Source organism: Grampus griseus (assembly GCF_964374135.1).
Source record: "Grampus griseus genome assembly, chromosome: 2".
NCBI classification, from domain to species: domain Eukaryota; kingdom Metazoa; phylum Chordata; class Mammalia; order Artiodactyla; family Delphinidae; genus Grampus; species Grampus griseus.
The window spans coordinates 39,627,727-39,648,048 of NC_139018.1; the positions used below are offsets into that span (position 1 = coordinate 39,627,727).

Consider the following 20,322-nt stretch of genomic DNA (forward strand, 5'->3'; position numbering starts at 1 on the left):
GAAAAAAAATGTACACAGAAGCACACTGAACATCAGTGGTTAAAATAACATGATGTCTTGGAATTGCTTTCAAAATAGCACCTAAAAACAGGGGAGGGGGAGAGCGGGTATGTAAATGCAAAATGCTGATAATTTTTAAAGCTGGGTTACCTGAGTACATGGGGTTCATTATACTATTCTCTCTTCTTTCATATGCACATGAAATTTTCCGTAATAAAAAGTTCTGTGAACATCGTCATCTCAAACCAGAATTAGGAGTCCAGAATTGTGTCTTTCGATATTATTTCTTTCAAAAAGTAAACTAAATAGTATTAGAGCACAATGCCTAGAATTACAGATCAGCATCCCAGTGCTGTCATTTATGGGGTTTTTTTAATTGAAGTATAGTTGATTTACAATGTTTTGTTAATTTCTGCTATACAGAAGTGATTCAGTTATACATATGTATCAGAAAGGGAATGTAAAAAAAAAACAATACCTTTTAAAAATCTCACTAAAAACAAAGAAAAATACTTAGGAATAAACCTGACCAAGGAGGCAAAGACTTAAATGCTGAGAACTATAAAACACTAATAAAGGAAACTGAAGATAATTCAAAGAAATGGAAAGATATCCCATGCTCTTGGATTGGAAGAATTAATATTGCTAAAATGGCCATACCACCCAAAGCACTCTACAGATTTAATGTGGTCCCTATCAAATTACCCATGACATTTTTCACAGAACTAGAATAAATAATCCTAAAATTTACATGGAACCATACGCTTTGTTTTGTTTTTCAAATTTACAGAAGAGTTGCAAGAATAGTACAAAGAACTCCTAGATTCACCAAGTGTTAAGGTTTGGCATATTTTATCTCCTTCTTTCTTGTATAACACACATATACATAAATCTGCACACACATACACAAACATTTTTCTCCTAAACCATTTGAGATTTAGTTGCAGACATCATGTCCCCTTACCCCTAAGGACTCCGGTTTCCCCTAAGGAAGACAGTCCCTTCCAAACTGCAGTAAAAACATCCTATTCAGGGAATCTAACATTGATACAAGGCTATTATCCAACATACAATCCATATTCAAATTTCCCCAATTATTACAATTTGTCCTTTGTAGCATTTTTTCCTGATTTGGGTCAGATCCAAAACCATCTATTGCATTTACTTATCTCTGTAGTCTTCTTCAATCTGGAACAGTGCCTCAGGCATCTTTCATGACACTGACTTTTGTGGAATGTCTCCAAATGTGGGCTTGTCTGATAGTTCCTCCTGATTAGAACCAGGTTATGTGTTTTTGGCATACGTGTCGCTGTATCCTTCTCAGGGCTTCAGATCAGGAAGCACAGGATACCAGTTTGCCCCATTACTAGTGATGCTAACTTTTAGTTAAGGTAGTGAACCCCACGTTTCTGCACTGTAACATTACCCTTTTCCCCTTTGCAATTAATAAGAAATCTGTGGGGAAATTCTCCAAAAATGTAAATATTCTGGCCTTCAAGTTTTCACACAATACTTTAGCATCGTGGATGACTACTGTGTGAATCAAGTGTTACTATGATGGTTGCAAAGTAGTCATTTTCTAACTCTTTTTGTCTATATTTTTTAGTTGGCATCATTTCCAATCATAATAAATATTAAAAACTTATAAACAAGTTTACTCAAGAATTTGAGTACTTTTTCACTCAAAGTCAAGCAATTTTCTTTTAACTCCTCAACATCCTAAGTCCTGAACATCTCAAGTGTAACTGTTTAGCAGCGATCCCTAACCTTTACCTGCTTAGAGCCTAAATTTGATTTTTCCCTCCCCTGCTTTCTCTTCCTTCTGTCCTCCAGGACTAAGCAGAGTGGAAATTGCTGCTGGGATAAGTAGGATGGGTAAGAAGGAAATTCCAGGCTGTCGACCAGTAAGTGGAGGGAGGAATGGCCTGTGGGGTAGCAACTTGTGGATGCACCCGGCCAAAATGACACACTACCAACCAGCAAACCAGGAGCAACCAGATGGGGACTAGATATTTCCCCGATGAAGCCAAATATTCATCCACAACAGCCCCAAAGACCCATCCACCCAAGAATGCCCCGAGAGTTCCAGGGCATAATACAATTACATATTTCCAACATTGCCCAAACATGCCTGGCAGTTCCTGAGAAATTAGGCTTATAAACAGACTACAGCAACTTTAACAATAAAGACTCATAAGGGGAAGTATTAGTAATGGAACGAACAACATAAATGGAAGAAAAGAGAAAAATACTTCACTATGATCTGGAAACACAAAACTATCGGCAACGCTGTAACCGAAAGTGGGATCCGGCAGCTTGCCACTCAAAAGCCAATAAAGAGGCAAGGTTGGTGGAAAGGAAAGTTTGCTTTATTTTTGGATGCCGACAAACTGGGGAGGGGGGTGGAGGGAGGGGCGGGGGGAGGCAGATTTCTGTCCAAAGCCCGCCCCCCACCCGACAATCAGTGGGCAAGAGCTTTTATAGGTGAAGGGAGGGGGCAACATGCAGAAACAGTACAGTCAGCTGTGCCAGTCATCTTGAAATTGGTCGTGTGGTGGTCTGACCAGTATCATCATGATTGTTTTAAATACGATTAATTTTTAGTTCCAGGGTCAGTTTGTTCCCACTTCCTTGAGGCCAGTTCTTGGAATTGTGGCAGCTTATGTCATGGCTACAGCCTGGTCATCATGTAGTTAACTTCTTCCACCTGGTGGAGGTTTTAGTATCCACAAGACAGCTCACAGGATAGGGCTCAGAATATAATCTATAGTCCTTGAGGAGGAACTAAAGGTCCTTAATTATGCTTAATGACTAAACTGTTATTATTTACTCTCGCTGGACTGTTTTCCTTTGTTTCTGCATTTTCTCACTTCTCTGATTAAACTTATTCTACGACTAAAGTTTTCCCACAGACAAAAGGCAGGCGGAGGACATGGGGGGCAAGGGCCATAGGGCCCTGCTCCATTTCAATACTTATTACTGAGAAACTCAAGAAACACAGGTCAAATACGCCACCACTTTATATAATAACCAGGCTGCTCACATTAACAGGGTTTTGGGGGGGGGGTATTCCTACTAGTCTCACCTTCTTTCTATTACAATTCCTCCCAACTGTTTCAACCTTTTAAAGATCTTATAAGCCTGAGTTATACAAATAAAAACACACATAGCCCAAGGGGAATTTAGTTTGAAGGTCTCAAAGATCCTTATCATTTCACCATAACTCTCTGAAAACCAAGGTGAGGCTCTCAGATTCTCCATTCTTCCCCGGGAATCTGCCCTCGGTCACCATGCTGTCCGAACGTAAGGACATTTTCGTTCTATTTGTTACATTCTTTTTGGTGAACATTATAAGTTGCCAGGCAAATATTTTTTAAATATCTCTATTTTATACACATTTACATGCCACATTCGTAAAGGAGGTCCTTCTGGATTCCTTCCAGAAATGACTGGAGAGGATTCAGGTTTTGCTCAGCTTTAAAACTAATTTTTCTCTCAAGGGGAAATTTCCTGGGGGACAAAAATAGAGAAAGCAGTCAGCTATAGCCCTAAGGCAACAGTGCCCAGGTTTGATTTATGTTCATGAGGCCATGTACCCGACACACAGTGACAGGACTGAAGAAGGAACTGTCACTCTGTGCTCCTACCTGCCTCTCACCTGTCATTCCCGCACTTACAGATGAGAGAAGGGCAGGGAGCATGGTTGCTTCGCCTGGAACTTGATAGAAATGTAAAATTCCCGGACTACAACCCAGACTTACTGAATCACAGACTCTGGGAGGGCCAGCAATCTGGTTTAACAAGCCCTCCAGGTGATTCTGATACAGATTAAAATCTGAGATGTATTACTTAAAAAAATAATGATGTCAAAGTATTTCTGAAAGCTCTTGGAGTAATTCTAATAAGTAACCAAGCTGAGATCACCTTTATGCTAACTGTAAGGGAATTGTGGGACTGTAAGCTGTAGATATGGTCAAGATTTGAAGAGAATTTTTCAAGACACTGGCTGAGAATACTTCCCTTCTTTTCATTTCCCTAGTAGAGACACATAGCAAGTCTCTCACTCTACTTCTGAATGAGAACAAAAACAAACTAATTATCCTCTACCTCTGGAAACCTTTCATAGTTTCAGCTCCATGCCAGCTGAGAACGAACATAATTAAGATTGCACCTAAAAATCAGCTCAAGAGCTAAGCTGGTTGAATATTACCATTTTTTCCATAAACAAAACAAATGGGTTAAAGTTTGATTCTTCAGTAGAGCTGAATATAGCGTGTAAGGAAGTCAAAGAAATATTTCTCTAAATAAATTGGGCAGAGAGAGCACGGCTAATTTTTTTTCTAGGATACCAAATGTATCATCTTTACCCTAAATATAAGAAAATGAATAATGGTACACTGTCCCACAGCATTTGTGGGATGCAAAAAATTGCCTATAGATACTTCAGGCCCCTTTGCCTTTGTTTTTAAGAAATACAAGAATAAGGCCAAATCTAATTATCTTCCTCTTTTTTGAGTATTACTTTGTTAATAAAAGGCTAAAGCCATAATTTCTTTTCCTAGACAAAAAAAAAGTGAACTAAACTACACTTTTTATAAATGAGCAGAGAAAAAGAGAGGCTTGGCTCAAATTAGCCAATTTTATTATAAACACCTGATCTAGATTTTTTCATTTAAAAAGGGGAGAGCATGCTGGTATCTCCACACATATAAACTGATGGCAAAGAAAGAGGGCAACTACCCTGTACTAAGAGCCTACGATGTGCTCATCACCGTGCAGGAGATGTGACAGATTTGTCCTGACTTTAAAGATAAAGAAACTGAGGTCATTTGGAACCTTCCATGGTTCCATGGAAGTGAATTTCAGAGGTTTCAAATACAGGTCTGTTTGGCTACAGAAACCCATGTTCTCTGCACTATAGCAAAGCTGTGTTCTTGTCTGGGATAATAGTTTGTTTAAAAGAAAAATAATAAATTATTGCAGAAATGCTGACCCCCATCTTCCCATCTTTGTCCCTTCTCACGTTTCAAAGATGCCTACCAAAGGGCCTCTCCAGCCAGTACACCATTCATTCATTCATTCATTTAAGCCCCTAACATGTGCCAGGTCTGTACTAGGGGCTCAGACACAACACCTCCTGCGTGCTAGGTACGCGGCAGGTGTGACCAGTGGTTTTACTCGGACCTCCCTTTGAGGTTCCACCAACACGCACCCAGCTTCCAACACAGCTAACTTAACCAGCTTTCATAGATGTGATTCCATTTCCAAAAGCACTGAGCAATAAAGCAGTGGTGCCAAGATGCCGAAAGCAGGCCAACCCAGAGCCTTCCAACACTTCCGTTCAGTAGTTTTAACCTGACACGTCCGCGCGCTCACCTCGTTCACTGTCCATGGTGACCAGATACGGTCTCCGGCCGCTGGGAGCATGGCCCGCGTGGGGCCACTGGGCGGCCGATCGCTCAGGCCACCCTTATGCCCAGAAGGCGAACACGCAAACCCAGCCCAGAACTCGGGGCGAACCTTGAATTCAGCGCCAAGAGCTCGCGGCGCCTGGGTGGCAGGGCTCCCCAAAGGTCGGCTCTAGCCCGGGGACACCCCCCAAAGGGCTGCGTTGGCAAGGCCCGCTGCCCCGCGGCATCGAGCGTCCCCTCCACCTGGGCGTCCACCGCACGTCCTTCTGCCACATCCCTCCGGGACGGGCTGCCAGGGCCGCCTGTGCCTCTCCAGTCCTGCCCGGCCGCAGAGGGTGACGGGCGGAGGGGCGAGAGGGCACCCGGCCGAGGCTCCCGCGAGCCCTGCACAAAGGCGGGCGTCGGAAACAGGAGGACTTCCCACCCCCGGGCCCCGCGGCCTCCCACCCGCGGCCTCCGCCTCCCGAGCGCACTTACTGTCGGTCGCCATGGTCCGGCCCGGGGCTGCGGGGCGGCCGCCAGCGCCTGGGGTACCGGCGCCGAGCCGGGCCGGCGCGCTCCTCGCCAGGCCCCGCGCGCTCGGGGGCCGCGCCGCGCACAGCCCCTCCCGTCGCGCGCCCCCGCCGCGCCGCCCCGCGCCCCGAGAGCCCAGGCCCGCGGGCAGAGCCGGCCGAGCCCCGGAGCCGGGCGGCTGACTCACCCCTCCCCGCCTCGAAGCGCTTGTCCTCCCTCCGCGACCCTCCCCCTAACACAATGAACGCAGCCCCTTGGAAGAACGCTCCCGGCCGCGCTCCTTTCCCACCACGTTCCCCGCTACGTTCTCGTTTCCGTCTCACCTTTTCCAATGTCCACCTCATCCTTGCCTCGACCTTCCTGCCTGCGGCTTGGCACCTCCAAACACTGGAAGGAGCAAAGCAGGAAAAGAGAGTTGAGAGTGGGAGGCGCCGCTCAGCCAGGTGCAGGACACTAATCTCCTGGCCCGAGAGCTCCTGGGAAACCCGCCCAACACTACCCTGGTAGGTTCCAAGGGTCCCGTGCTTCTCGTGTTAACCACCTGTTTTGTCTCCAGTGTGAAATCAGTGTCTGGCCCATAGTAGGCTCTCAGTAAATATCTGTTGGGTGGGTGGGTGAATGGCTATATGACGGAGGCCTGCGTGAATAAATGAAGGATTGAATAAATGGCCAACTAACTGGATGCCACCTGGATGAGCAGCTGATTAACAGAGGACCACCCGCCCAACCCAGCCCTACCAGCTGACTGTGAGTGGATCCTCGAGTACCCTGAATCAGACTGAATGAGGGAGCCAATGAATGAGTTTTGTGCCCTCCAGGCCCTTCGTGATTCAGGAGGGCTCCAAGCTGAAGCCATCTGTGAGAGATGTATAAATGTTCCTGAAGTCCAGAAACCAATTTCCGATGGGCTCTTGGTATATCAGGGGGAGTGGTACCTGAGACCCCCCGCCATGTCCCTGATGTAAACAATCAAATGACTCCAACATGTGTCCTGAAGTATATGGTGGCTGTTTACTTCTTACAGACACATCTGTTTGCTGCATTTGGGGAAGCACCTTCCACCCAATCAGTAGGGATCCCCGTAGGGATCACCCCAGCCCTGGGCTAGACACTGAGAAGACCCTGAAGTAAGGCAGGGGCAGAAGCAGCTCCCATTTGGCTGGGCAGACACAGAAAGCAACCAGGGAACAAGCCAGGACTCCTTTCTGATCCATCCACAGAGCACAGATGAGGGAGACATGGATATTCTGATTGGGCCCCATATCCAGAGCCAGTACATCTGAAGTGGGACTGAGGGCATCAATTTTTTGTTGTTTGTTTTTGATCGTTTTTTGTTTAACACAGGTGATTCTGAAGCACACTTATAATTAACCTCAGAGATCTGACTCATTTGGCTTTCACACCAACCCTCTGTGGTAGGCCCCAATGCAGAAAGACTTGAAATGTGTAAGATGGAGAACGGGGGGGTGGGGGGGAAAGGATTAAATATGACCCTGGAGTTTTGAGGCTCACAAAACAGGAGGTTAAGCTGATTTGAGGGGGAAGATGGTGATTTGGGTTGAAGTCATTTGAAGGGTCAGTAGAACATTGGTGAGGTTCTTTATTCATTAATTGAGCCTACCTGTGTAAGTCAGAAAGAGGAAAAATCGTAACTCAACGTATAAGTTCAATAATGGTTTTCTGAATGACCAGTTCGAAAGCAAGTTTATTAGCCTGGAGCCAGATGTCAGATGAGGAGGGTTAAGGAATAAGTAGACCTCAAAGAGGTAGAGGCCCTGGTATAGATAATTCTCTCCAAAAGTTTGGCAGTACAGGGAATGAGGAATGGAGAGCTTCAGAGGAAAACAGGCTTCAGGTGAGATTGGTTTTTTGTTTTTTAAGATAGACGATTGTTCAGAAGGAAAGATACTTCTGCCCTTATATTCAAATATGTAAAAGAAAGAAATTCGCTTTTCTACAGCTAAGTTAATTTTCTGGCCCAAGTCCAAATTCCACCTATTGTTAGGAACCTTGATTTGAGTCAGTTCGCGATAAACTCCATCAATTCAGAGGCAATTCAGAGACTTCCCTCCCCACTTTTTCTTGCAGTTGTGGAAACATTTGGAGGAAAGGGTTATAAAGCATCAGGAATGTGAAGAGGTATTTGGCCCTCGGGCACCGTGTCCTCCCTGTGAGGGGCCACTTTTCTGAATTTCAGAGCTCATCAGACCTCCTCAGTCAGGAATGACCGCCAGTTGTCTGTCCACGAGTGCGGCATCCATTGTCCTCTTGCCCACACCCAAAGCCTCTCCGGGTCTGACTCTTTCTCCTTGACCTTCCCATTGCTTTTGAGGGGAAAAAGCATGACGTGCCCATGCCATTCTGGGGAAACAGGGAAACCTGGGAAGGAGTCTCAGGCCTTTTCTAACAAGCCACACACACAATCACTTTTTTGTTATTCTTTTACTGTAGTGATGAAGAGGAACTCTGCATGGTTTGTCAACAAACAAGACGTGTTTAATATGGTGTTAGACAAAGATCCCCCTAAGTCTCAATTGCCCCAATCTATCTGTAAGTTCTATCGTCCCCCACCGGTCATTAGCAATAGGACTTTTCTCTAAGAAAGTAAAAGGAATGAGTACGGGATGTTTTCAACTACATACAATGCATAAGGGTGGCTTAAACAGTAAGAACGTTGTATTGTCTCCTATTGTGAGGAATCCAAAGGTGGGTGGTCCCTTGGTTAGTTTGGCATCTCAACAGTGTCAGTGGAAAGTCAGACTCCTTCCCTCTTCCTCCTCAGCCATTCTGAGTCTGTTGGCAGCAGTCCCCGCTCATGATCACAGTAAAATGAAACCTCATGTCCTCACAGGACAACTTTCCAAAAGGAGGGGGAGGGCATTCCTTCTCATCTCTCTCTGCAGTCAGGGAAGACAATCTTTGTAAAAAGCTCCCTCCATCAACTGTAGCTGCAGTGGAGGCTGGGAAAGCAAATGTCTGTTATTTTGAGCTTCTCTGCCATGAGGTAGGTTCTGTCAACAGGAAGAAGGGAGTAGGGAAGGGCTGTTAAGAATCTCCTCAGTTCTCTCCTTGATGACCCTTCCTCTCTCCATGGCCCAGGAAATCTGTCTCCCAATAAGAGACTGGAAAAATGACTGTTAAAACATCCTGTTTTCTTGCAAATCTGTGTCTTGTATGTGGACCTTAGGTTTTGAAACTCAAAAGCCAAGGTTTGGGCCCATTTGAGTTCTCTACACAAACTAAGGCCACAGATGCCAAGGTCTACGAGCCACAACTACTGAGCCCACGTGCCACAACTACTGAAGCCTGCGCACTTAGAGCCCGTGCTCCACAACAAGAGAAGCCACTGCAATGAGAAGCCCGCGCATTACGACAAAGAGTGTCCCCTGCTCGCTGCAACTAGAGAAAGCCTGTGTGCAGCCACAAAGACCCAACACAGCCAAAAATAAATAATAAATAAAATAAATAAATTTTTTTAAAAAGAGACATGGTAAATAAATTACATATTAGGAGTGAAAACTACCTAAGTCCATATCAAGCTAGGATTCCAACACACTTCCAAGGGGAGAAGAAGGAGCCACCGCAGAGAAAGGATCTGAAATACAGAGAAAGGCGGGAATAGGTTTTGGATGAGAGTGGCTCGCATCACCAGTGTACAGAGTTCCACCTTGGAGAGAAAGATGCATTTTTCATCTCAGAAACTTAAGTTGAGGAAAACAGGCTGATGAAGGTCCTCTTTGTGGTTGGAAGAGGGAGGTTGAGGGAGTGCAGTCATGCTCTGTGGCCCCAGAGTTCCCTGTAATGTAGGACGCATGCTGAGTTGCCAGCAAGGAAGGGAGCAGAGAGAAGGTTGAGGGCTTAGGACAGTGGGAAGGGTTTAAACTGCCTCTGTTAGGAAGGTGAAAGGGAATCCAAGGGATGAATAGAAGAAAAGGACTTCCGGTCCACAGCAAGGACCCACCTGGAATTAGGCCTCGGGAGCCCAGGAAGCAAGGCAGCCATGTGGAAGCTTTCTCCAGCATCACTGGGGAAAGCAGGGGATGGAAGGAGATGGGACTTGAAGGAAGGCTAAAAGACAGAGGAATTCGAGGTCACCGTGTCCCCATAGCTACTAGCCACAGGGCTCAGTGGGTTGGAAGGATAAATGAAGCCACAGCAAGAGTGAAGAGGGACTGGGAGAATGCAGAGGCCCAGGGCCTGGAGCCCCTGAAGACCTAAGTAGGAGGACAGGCTCGAATGGCCTGGGAGAACGTTTGCTCTTGGGGCTGTGTATCCATAAGGGGAGTCGGGACAGGGAAAAGACTGGACCAACCATGTGTTCATAAAATGCTTTAGCTAAGGTGATTACTGAAGTATTACTGCTGCAGGGCTTTTCTGACTTTGCCATAATTGTGACTCAAATGTCACCATCCATGTTGCTTGAGTTCACTTCCAGAATAAGAGAGGACAAATACCTCTTATACACATGGCGTACACGTGGCATGGAAATCACCGTATAGGCCCTCTGAACCTTGACCTGTGACCACATCCTGTTGACTTTATCAGCACTCTGGCTATAAACAAGCCTGAGAGCAGGGAGCGGGGAGGGGCTGCAGCCACTTTCTGTGGGTCTGCATCACGGCAGAGACTAGTTTTGGTTGAAAAAGCTATTGCTTTGTCTCTTTGTTAGAGTAGGTGAAAATAGAAAAATTACTTTAACTATGATTTGTGCATGTAGCCTGCGAGCTTCTGAGCAATATATCTGACAAGAGAAGCGAGGAGTTTTTGTTTGTTTTATGTAAAACTTGCCTTTGATTTTCATTTGGACTCTCTATCTGTCCTAAGCATCTGAACTCTCAGAACATTCAGATATGATATGGATGATGGTAATAGACAGAGACAGCTTTTTCAAAATAGGCATTAGATAATAAGTAGATCATGCTCTGATTTAACCCTTGCAAGTCACACAGGGGATGGGCTAATCAGGTACAAGTCCAGTCCAGAAAGTGGAGGGAAGGCCTGGGTCCTGGCCCTGCAGTTTGGTGATTAAGTTCCCAGCAGTTGCTGGAGAGAATCAAGGGCTTAAAATTAAAAAATCACAGCGCTTATGGTTGCCTGTCTCCCACTGCAGTTGCCTCTTAGCTGGTCCATACATGATGCCAGGTAAATGTTTAAGAAATCTAAGGTGGAATTTAGAAGAGGTAAGGGAGAACAGCCAGTCTCAGGAAAAAGTAAGAGAGAGTCGGGGAACCAGGCAGAAAAATAGGTCAAAATGATGGCTTTGCTGTTCAAAACTCTTTATGAATGCAACATTAATTTCTTTTTCTTTTTCTTTTTTTTTTTTGCGGTATGCGGGCCTCTCACTGTTGTGGCCTCTCCCGTTGCGGAGCACAGGCGCCGGACTCACAGGCTCAGCGGCCATGGCTCACAGGCCCAGCCGCTCTGCCGCATGTGGGATCTTCCCGGACCGGGGCACGAACCCGTGTCTCCTGCATTGGCAGGCGGACTCTCAACCACTGCGCCACCAGGGAAGCCCTCTTTTTCTTAATAGTGATGAAGGGCAGCTTATTTGTTTAAAGTACATTTTAGCACTTTTTTTTTAAAGTAAAAAATACATAGTTATAGAAATAATACTAAAAAGCTCAAGCATCGTATACGAACCCTGGGATCATGTGTGCCTGGAGGAGGGGCGTGCAGGGGCCAGAGAATGCATCCTAAGAGTTCTCGATTTTTGCCAAAGGCGGGAGTCGGCCAACGTTCACCAAGTATGGGCCTCAGCGCAACGGGTCTAGAATCACCCCCCAAGAACTTGCTAAAAATGCATATTCTCAGACTCCAACCAGCACTTACTGGATCAGAAGCTGTAGCAGTGGGACCCTGGAACATGCATATTAAATGAGCTCCCCAGGTGTTTCCAACACAACCTAAAACTGGAGAACATTTGACCCAAGTAAGCGTTTCCTCACAGGGTAATAAAACTGCCTGGAGACCTGGAACTTCAGACCCGGGAGTTTCCGCTTTGGTCTTCTCTGACAATGGAGAGTGGAGGCCTTGATAAGCTACTAAATGCTGAGAGATCAGCCACTAAGAAACAAAGGCAGTGCTAACAAACTTGTTCAATAGGGCTTCCCTGGTGGCGACACGGGTTCGTGGCCCCGTCCGGGAAAATCCCACATGCCACGGAGCGGCTGGGCCTGTGAGCCGTGGCCGCTGAGCCTGCGCGTCCGGAGCCTGTTGCTCCTCAACAGGAGAGGCCACAACAGTGGGAGGCCCGCGTACCGCAAAAAAACAAAAACAAAAACAAAAAAACTTGTTTAATAAATGGCTCTTATTTAGATCTAAAGACCTCTGTTTAAAAATGAAGTCCATTCCTTCTTTTTATCCTTCATAAAGATAAGAACTGGTCACAATTCTCAATAATTAATTCTTCATATCATAAGAAAAAGCTCCAAAAGTTATGGGGCCACATAGTTGCTTTCTTGCCTCCAAGCTAAGTAACTCCGATTCTCTGTCAAAATACTTGTTTGTTTTAGCTAAAATAACAAGATATAATTTTTCAGATCTGTGTTTTATTTAAGGAATAACTCTTGGACAAGGAGGGAAGTATGGCTGTCAGGAAATAAAATACCCACTTCACTTTACCTCTGAGTATTTAATATTTTTTCCATTTGATATAAGAAAACAGAGCTGGATAAGTGTAAAGGGAAATGTAACTAAGTTTTAAAACATTGATCTGCAATAATAATATATTTCAAGGTAGAATAAAATTTATGGTTTTAGTAACTCATTTTTATGTCATTCTCCTTAGTTCTATTTTCTAACCCTTTAAACGTCTTGACCTCTTGATCTTGTGCTTCCCTCTCACCAGACCATCCAGTTTCTCTCCTCAAGCAAACTTCTGAAAAGAATGATCCATCCACAGTGCATCACTTCCAATTTAATCCTCAACACGCTACTAAAATTCACCCTCTGGAAAAAAAAAATTCACCCTCTGTCTTAACGCATTCAGACGGCCATAAACTTGGTGCCTGAAAATACAAGCATTTATTTCTCACAGTTCTGGAGGCTGGTGGTTCCAAGATCAAGGCAATGGCACATTCAGTGTCTGATGAGAACTTGCTTCCTGGTTCACAGAGGGCCATCTTCTCACATGTGTCCTCACAGAGAGGAGAGGGAATAAGAACTCACTGGGGCCTCTTTTATAAGGGCACTAATCTCATTCATGAGAGCTCCACTCTCACCTAATCACCTCCTGAAGGCCCCACCCACCTCCAAATACCATCACGTTGGGGATTAAGTTTTAACATGAATTTTGTGGGGACAGAAACATTCAACATTCAGTCTATAGCACCCTCAATAAAGGCAGTGACTTTCTAATTGGCGAACTCAAAAGGATAATTTTTGGTCTTTATTGTATCATACTGCTGCATATGATGACTAACTTACCACTCTCTCCTTGAAATTCTATTCCCTCAACTTGTGTGACACTTTGTTTTCTTACACTTCCTCCTGCATTTCATATCGTTATCAATAGTTCTTCTCCAAGATCCTCTTCCCCTCAAATTTTCCTTATATTGGTGCTCCACCCTCAGTTCATTGCTCTATCCTCCACACTCCCTTGGTATCCTATCATCTCTCATGGTCTCAACAACCAATTCTTTGTAATATGTGTGCAATCTCCCCTGAGATTCAGACTCATATGTGGGGGTTAAAGCGTAGGTTCTGGAGCCAGACCACGTGGGTTCCAACAATGGCTTTATCACTCAGCAGCTCTGTGATCTTGGGCAAGTTACTTAACATCTTTGTACCTTTGTTTCCTCTTCTCTAAAGTGATGATAAATTAATAACTCCTGGGACTCCCACTTCTGGCAGTATGACAGATCAGCTACTTTCAAAGGCTATTCTAACTCTTCCCGAATAAATTACTATAAAAATAATTATTCATGCATTCCTGTGCTCACTAAAAAGTAAGGAAAATTTCCAAGGGGAAGATGAAAACAATGGGCTAAAATTAGAGCAATGGCAGTAAGTCATAAGCAAGTGGGATGGAGACCAGTGAAGCAGAGTTGAACTGCTAACTCTTGCAATCAAGAACCCAAACTTTGAGCCCAAACTTGAGACTCCAGGGATTTTAGAGGTACAAGAATATTACTATTCCTGGCTCACGGTAGTGCTCCTGATGTTTTTTAAAACTATAAAACTTAAATCATTTATTGATCATTCACTTTTCTAAAAAACACAAACGTGAGAATAAAGGTAAACATACCCAAGACTCACCAGCCCTTGCAGAATAGGAAGAAGCCTGGACAGACAGCATGCAAATGTTTTTCCTTATACCTAATGTCTGCACTTCCTCACACATTCTAGAGTCCCATGTTTTGTCACCTCTTGCAGGAGAAAGGAAACTGAAGCTACAAGAATCATGTATAAGAGGGTCACAACTTTAAAGCTTTTGATGCTAATGGCTGGTACATTCTAGTTTGCAACTCTGATAAACGATATTAAATAAGAACTGTCAAATACCTACTCCCAGCTAACCTTTACTGTCATTCTTTGAAACTGCATCTCTGGTACTATTTATGCTCCTTCATTGTAGCTGTTGTTTCTCCCAAAGCACAAACCTAAAAGCCAGCAAAAAACAGCAAACGTAAGTCCCCTTTAAAGGGAAGCATCCCAAATTAGGCCCACCAGCTCACACGTGTTAAATTCAAGAAATATATGAGCTCCAAATGAAAATTACCAAATACAGCAAGGATAGAACCAACCATGAGAGAGAGAGTTAGCAGAAACAACAAATAATAGACTGATTTGTTCAATTTCAGATATTGAAATTATCAAGTACAGAATGTAAAATAATTATGTTTGAAATATCTCATGAAATAAATGATGAACTTAAAAAACTGATCAAAGAATGAGAAAATATCAAAAATATCTAGGCAGATATAAATAAAACTCTCAGAAATGAAAAAACAAAGTGAAAATTTAAAACTCAGTGGATGGAGCCATGGCCTGGCTAGGACTTAGCTCCCCTTGGCACCAAGAATTCCAGCCTAAAGAGGCCTGCCTGGAAGGCCACGCCTCACCAGTTTTATTTCATGTAGTCACCCAGACTGTACAAATCGCTGGAGATACTCTCTTCGTTCGATCAAAACTTGATGTCAGAAAGTGTGTAAATCCACCAAAGGACAAACAGATATCTGACTATACAGCCCTGAGGAGACAGGCTACATTTTTCATTTTCTTCGCTGAAGCATTAAGTCCCAATTATGTGGAGTGCAGTTTTGTGAATGAATTATACTTGTAAATATAAGGGATTTTCAGAAAGAAAGCTAATAGAGTTATTTACTGGTACAGTAGGTATATGGGTAATTTTGTTGGTAATTCAATTTTTTTTTCCTTTACTTAGGACCATTTAATGTATCCAAAAAAGCTTTTTTTTTAAACTCAAAATAGATAAGATCACAGTCTCTTAAAAGCAATACATTTAATACATTCATAAGATTTCAAATGAGTGCATACATGCTGTAGGTTTTCAATCTTCCTTGGACAACACAAAAAACACAGTACTCATGTTGCAAGTTTTGACAGGAACATGAAATCTCATTTTGACACAAAGACAGGTTTAAAAAATAATAAAACCAACACTGAACTAATCGAGCACCAGCAGGCTTCCTTAAATCTTCTATCCTATCCCACTTTTGAAATCATATGGCTGCCTTCTATACCAGCATTTCTTCTTCCCTACCCAACAATTCGACAAAAAAATTAGATAAAAAAAATTATAGATGTGTCACTGAATGAGTACCACAACAGGCTAAAGAAAAAAAAAAAAGCCCACTTATTTGTTGAATGTTGAAAGAAGAGAATAAGATTAGGTGGGAAAACTGTAAGGCGTTTGATCCATTCACTTCACTCTGATATCAGAGCACAGGAACTGTGCTCAAAGGTGCTCAAAGAAATATCCCAACATTATTTATAAAAGGAAGGCTGCACTCATGTCTATGAAGAGCTTATAATACCATGGAAAAATATTTAAGTTATAAAGTTAAATGAGAAAGTGGAATACAAAACTTATACTCAGTATGATCTCAACTACGTAAAACCAAGCAAAAAAAAGGCTAAAAGTTCAAAATGTTAAGTTAGTGGTTGTATTTAAGTAGTGTACCTAATTGGATCTTTTCTCTTCTTTATTTTTGTCTCTTCCAACACTTTCTCTACTGGGGAGTTTTGTTTTTTGTTTGTTTTTTTTAATGATTAGCTACCAAAAAAGGATGCCTGATAGAAGTACTGAATTTGAGTTAATGAATTTAAGTCCAGCCTATAGGAAAGGATCTGTACATGTATAAAATTAGAAAACATTCCAGGCTACCCTCTGAATCCACAGTGTGTTAGCAGTAACTTCCGAGAGGCTGGAGGGCTTTGTCCTCTCCTCCAGCCAGGTGCAAAGTGTGACCAGATCCTGCCTGATGAAAACCTGCTGAATCGAACAAAAATGTCATGGATTTACAAAAAGGAACAGAAGTACCCACATTTGGCAAAAACCTATTTATAGTACAGGAGTAGCTCTTTAATACTATGATTAAACAAGGGGACGGCTACTTTCTCCTATCTTCTGTGCAGATAGCAAGTTTCAAAAAAGCTATCATCAATAAGAACTGTGGAAAGCCAATCCTGGCTTAGAAACAGAAATAAAACAGCCCTGCAACAACAGTGGACAGAGAAAAGCCACGATTTAGGAAATTATAAAAATTGCTTTCTATAAAATTGATGCCCTTGAAAACATTCATTTACTGTATATACTTTAAGGTCCCCACTACCACCCGCCCTCAAAAAACAGGGTGAAAACCTCTAACACTTTCTACCAAAGTAGCCACTGGTATGTTCATTCAGCAAACACTGAGGGAAGGCTCATAACGTGCAAGGTACTGGAGCGTCAAAGGGCAGACGGATATGCCCCTGCCCCAAGGACATCTTGGTCTCTCAGAGCGGGACGCGGGCACATCACCAACCACGATACAGGAATGAAAAGCAGATGCCACTGCTTTCCTACAACTCAAGAATAAGCTACAATTCTCACTCAATTATTTACACAAAAGTCCTTACACAAACTTTCCTGACTCACTAGGAGGCAAAAATGCAACTACTTTCCCTTGATAAATACTTCTAGAAGGGACAGGCATTAAATTACATTTTGTGATATTTGCCCTTAAACATCACAGCGCCCAGTAGTGAGGTCAGTTAACTTTCTTTTAAGCAATGGAGCATTTTTACTCCACGAATGAGACACTTTGAAGCCGAGAAAAAGTGACCAGCCCTACATCTAGATCAAGACTTGTCAGGACTGTCAAAAGCCGAGATCCAGGAGTGTAAATTTCAATTAAAATCTTCAGTCTCCTCTGCCGTCCACTGATTTTCAATATGCTCCTGGGGCAACCGCTCCAGCTCCTTCCACACATTTGGGTGGTCCTCCAGATCTTCTTAGAGGGATCTCGCGATGTCCAGTCTCCTGTAATCCTCAGGCTTGACTAGGCTTCGCACAACCTGGAGGCACCACTGTTACAGGGTGTACACTGGTAGTGTGATGTTTGCAAAAATAGGCTGTCCATCAACATTGTGAGACGGCACAAACAGCTCAGTTTGGTTAACTAGAAGCCCATCAGTTGTCCCAGCATCTAGGAAGACCCAAAGATTACCCCGGTAGCTATGGATTCGGCGGCCCGTGCTGGGGGGCAGCGTCGGGTAGGGCTGCACCTCGCCGTCGAAGTTGAGCCACACGGGCAGCACCACGCGCGGGCTGCGGTTGTAGAAGATGACCTGGGACGGCTCGCGCGTGTTCACTGAGCGCAGCATCGGCCGCGGCCGCCCTGCCTCCATCTCCTGCCGGGAGCGGGGCTCCTCCGGGTGGGACTCTCCAGGGCCGGACTCCTCCGCGCCGCCCTCGGCCTCTTCCGCGTTCCCCGCCTTCTGGGGCACTACCTCCCGGAGCCTAAAACTCGGTACTTCAGTATTTTGTCGGGTGTCAATGGTAACACTAAAGAAAATAAGCTATCTCTTTCGATTGGTTGATTAATCTTTATACACAGAATGACTTTCTAGACATATGGCCTCTAAATAAAGGACAAGGTATTTCATTTTTAAATGTAATACCATTAGTTTCTGCTGAGAAAATTTTATAGGCAACTAGTTGAAGTTTACAGAGATAATACCTTCAGTTAACCAAGTATAATAGTATAGACAATGTATCAATTATGCTGCAAGAGACTAGGAAACTATGAGATAATCAACTATTTAAAACATTTAACAAAGGCAGAAGAGTTAACAAATTTGAGGCTATAGCAAAATTCATTTCAGTTAAATCATTTACACTATATGAAGTTCAACAAATTATGTGGGTTAACTGAAAATAGTTAACTGAAGCTAACATAGCCCAATTCATTAAGTATTATGGTGATAAGGTATCTGAAATCAACCTGTAGATAATTATATGAAAGCTTTTTTGTCATTTATCTTAAATAAGACTTTTTAAAGCCTCATATTGAAGTGCTTGTAAGAAAAGCACTTTTTTATGTGAAGGGAGAAGCTGGGAAACATTAAAAGTAAGCACATGACGACTACAGAGCAGGGGACATCCACAGCTATCAGAGCTGCTGCGCCCACTACAAGACAAAGCACCATTTTACCAGCCATGGCTCTGATGAGGCGGTCGCCTTCCTGTCCTCTGTAATCTTAAAATAAGCCTCCGGCAGTTAAGATAACGTGAATGTGCCTTTGTTCCTTGCAGCTAAATAGGATCCTGTCCAGACTGTTTTTAAAAAATCCAGACCCCCCCAAAAAAAAAAAAAAAAAAATCCAGACCCGCCGTATACAGCATATTAAACCAAATAATTCAAGCAAAAGAAACACCACATAGGGGCTTCCTTGGTGGCGCAGTGGTTGGGAGTCCACTTGCCAACGCAGGGGACACGGGTTCGAGCCCTGGTCCGGGAACATCCCACATGCCGCGGAGCAACAAAGCCCGTGAGCCACAACTACTGAGCCCACGTGCTGCAACTACTGAAGCCTGTGCGCCTAGAGTCCGTGCTCTGCAACAAGAGAAGCCACCGTGGTGAGAAGCCCACACACCGCAACAAAGAGTAGCCCCTGCTCGCTGCAACTACAGAAAAGCCCACACGCAGCAAGGAAGACCCAACATAGCCAATAAATAAATAAATAAATTGATTAAAAAAAAAAACCACATAAAAGGGGGTTATACAATGTGCAATGAAAATTACTACATAGTTGTTCAAAAGATAAATGAAGGGCTTCCCTGGTGGCGCAGCGGTTGAGAATCTGCCTACTAATGCAGGGGACGGGGGTTCGAGCCCTGGTCTGGGAAGATCCCACATGCTGCGGAGCAACTAGGCCTGTGAGCCACAACTGCCGAGCCTGTGCGTCTGGAGCCTTGCTCTGCAACGAGAGGCCGCGATGGTGAGAGGCCCACGCACCGCGATGAAGAATGGCCCCCGGTTGCCGCAACTAGAGAAAGCCCTCGCTCAGAAACGAAGACCCAACACAGCCATAAATAAATAAATAAATAAGCCAAGCATTTGAAGCCCTTTTAAAAAAAAAAAAAAAAAAGATAAATGAAAATGTGAGAAGTTAAGCACCCACAGAGTCTCAATGCCATTTTAAAAAGCAAGCATTCTTCAAACTGTAATTTAATTCAAGAATCAAGTGTAGGTTGGGAAGGCATTAATAACTCTGCTTATTTTCCTAGGTTCTTTATCTCAAAGCAAGAGTAATTTTCAGCCCATAGAGTTCATTTTTAAAGATACCTCAATTAAATATATTTTCTCTATATATACATGTGTGAATCTTGTCATAACTGAAATAGGTTATTAGAAGAGGCTATATAGTGTACCTAATTCAACTTGATAAAAACAGACCCTCCTTGTCAATTGAACCATGAGAGCTTTGTCTCCCATCAATCTGAGGATCTGTGTAAACACAAGCTTTCAATCATTACTCCTTAAGAAAATCACCTCAAAAATCACATTAACCACTAATAATCACTTTCGTTTCCTTGCCATCCAAGTACTTTTTAAAAGCTTACACTTTCCAGCTGTAATTATTTTGAAGTTTAGCATTCATATCTTTGCATTTTTAAAGCAATATGCAGTTCTTAATATTTTTGAAAAGTCAGTAAATGGTTCTGTATTATGTTGAATTTACAGCTGACAAAAGGATTTAGACAAAAAGAGGTGAATTTCTCAAGGACACACAATGAATCACTGACAGAACTATGATAGAAATTTTTTACTTTCTAGCTTCTAGGTCAGAAAGCTACAAGTATTCAAACCATTTGGATAAAGTTTTTTAATGCATTTCCCTGTCATATCACTGTTCTGGAAATCCCTGTAGAAGACAAAAATCTTTGCCT

General features: G+C 43.4%; 1 pseudogene across 1 annotated transcript; it reads right to left on the reverse strand.

The window, feature by feature from the left end:
• Positions 1-17,276: 17,276 nt before the first annotated feature.
• LOC309819221 (von Hippel-Lindau disease tumor suppressor-like) lies at positions 17,277-18,590 on the reverse strand (annotated as a pseudogene). The gene is made up of 3 exons: positions 18,584-18,590; positions 17,597-17,902; positions 17,277-17,473 (listed from the first exon to the last, which is right to left on the reverse strand). The product of its transcript is annotated as a von Hippel-Lindau disease tumor suppressor-like (transcript).
• Between the last annotated feature and the right edge of the window lie 1,732 nt (positions 18,591-20,322).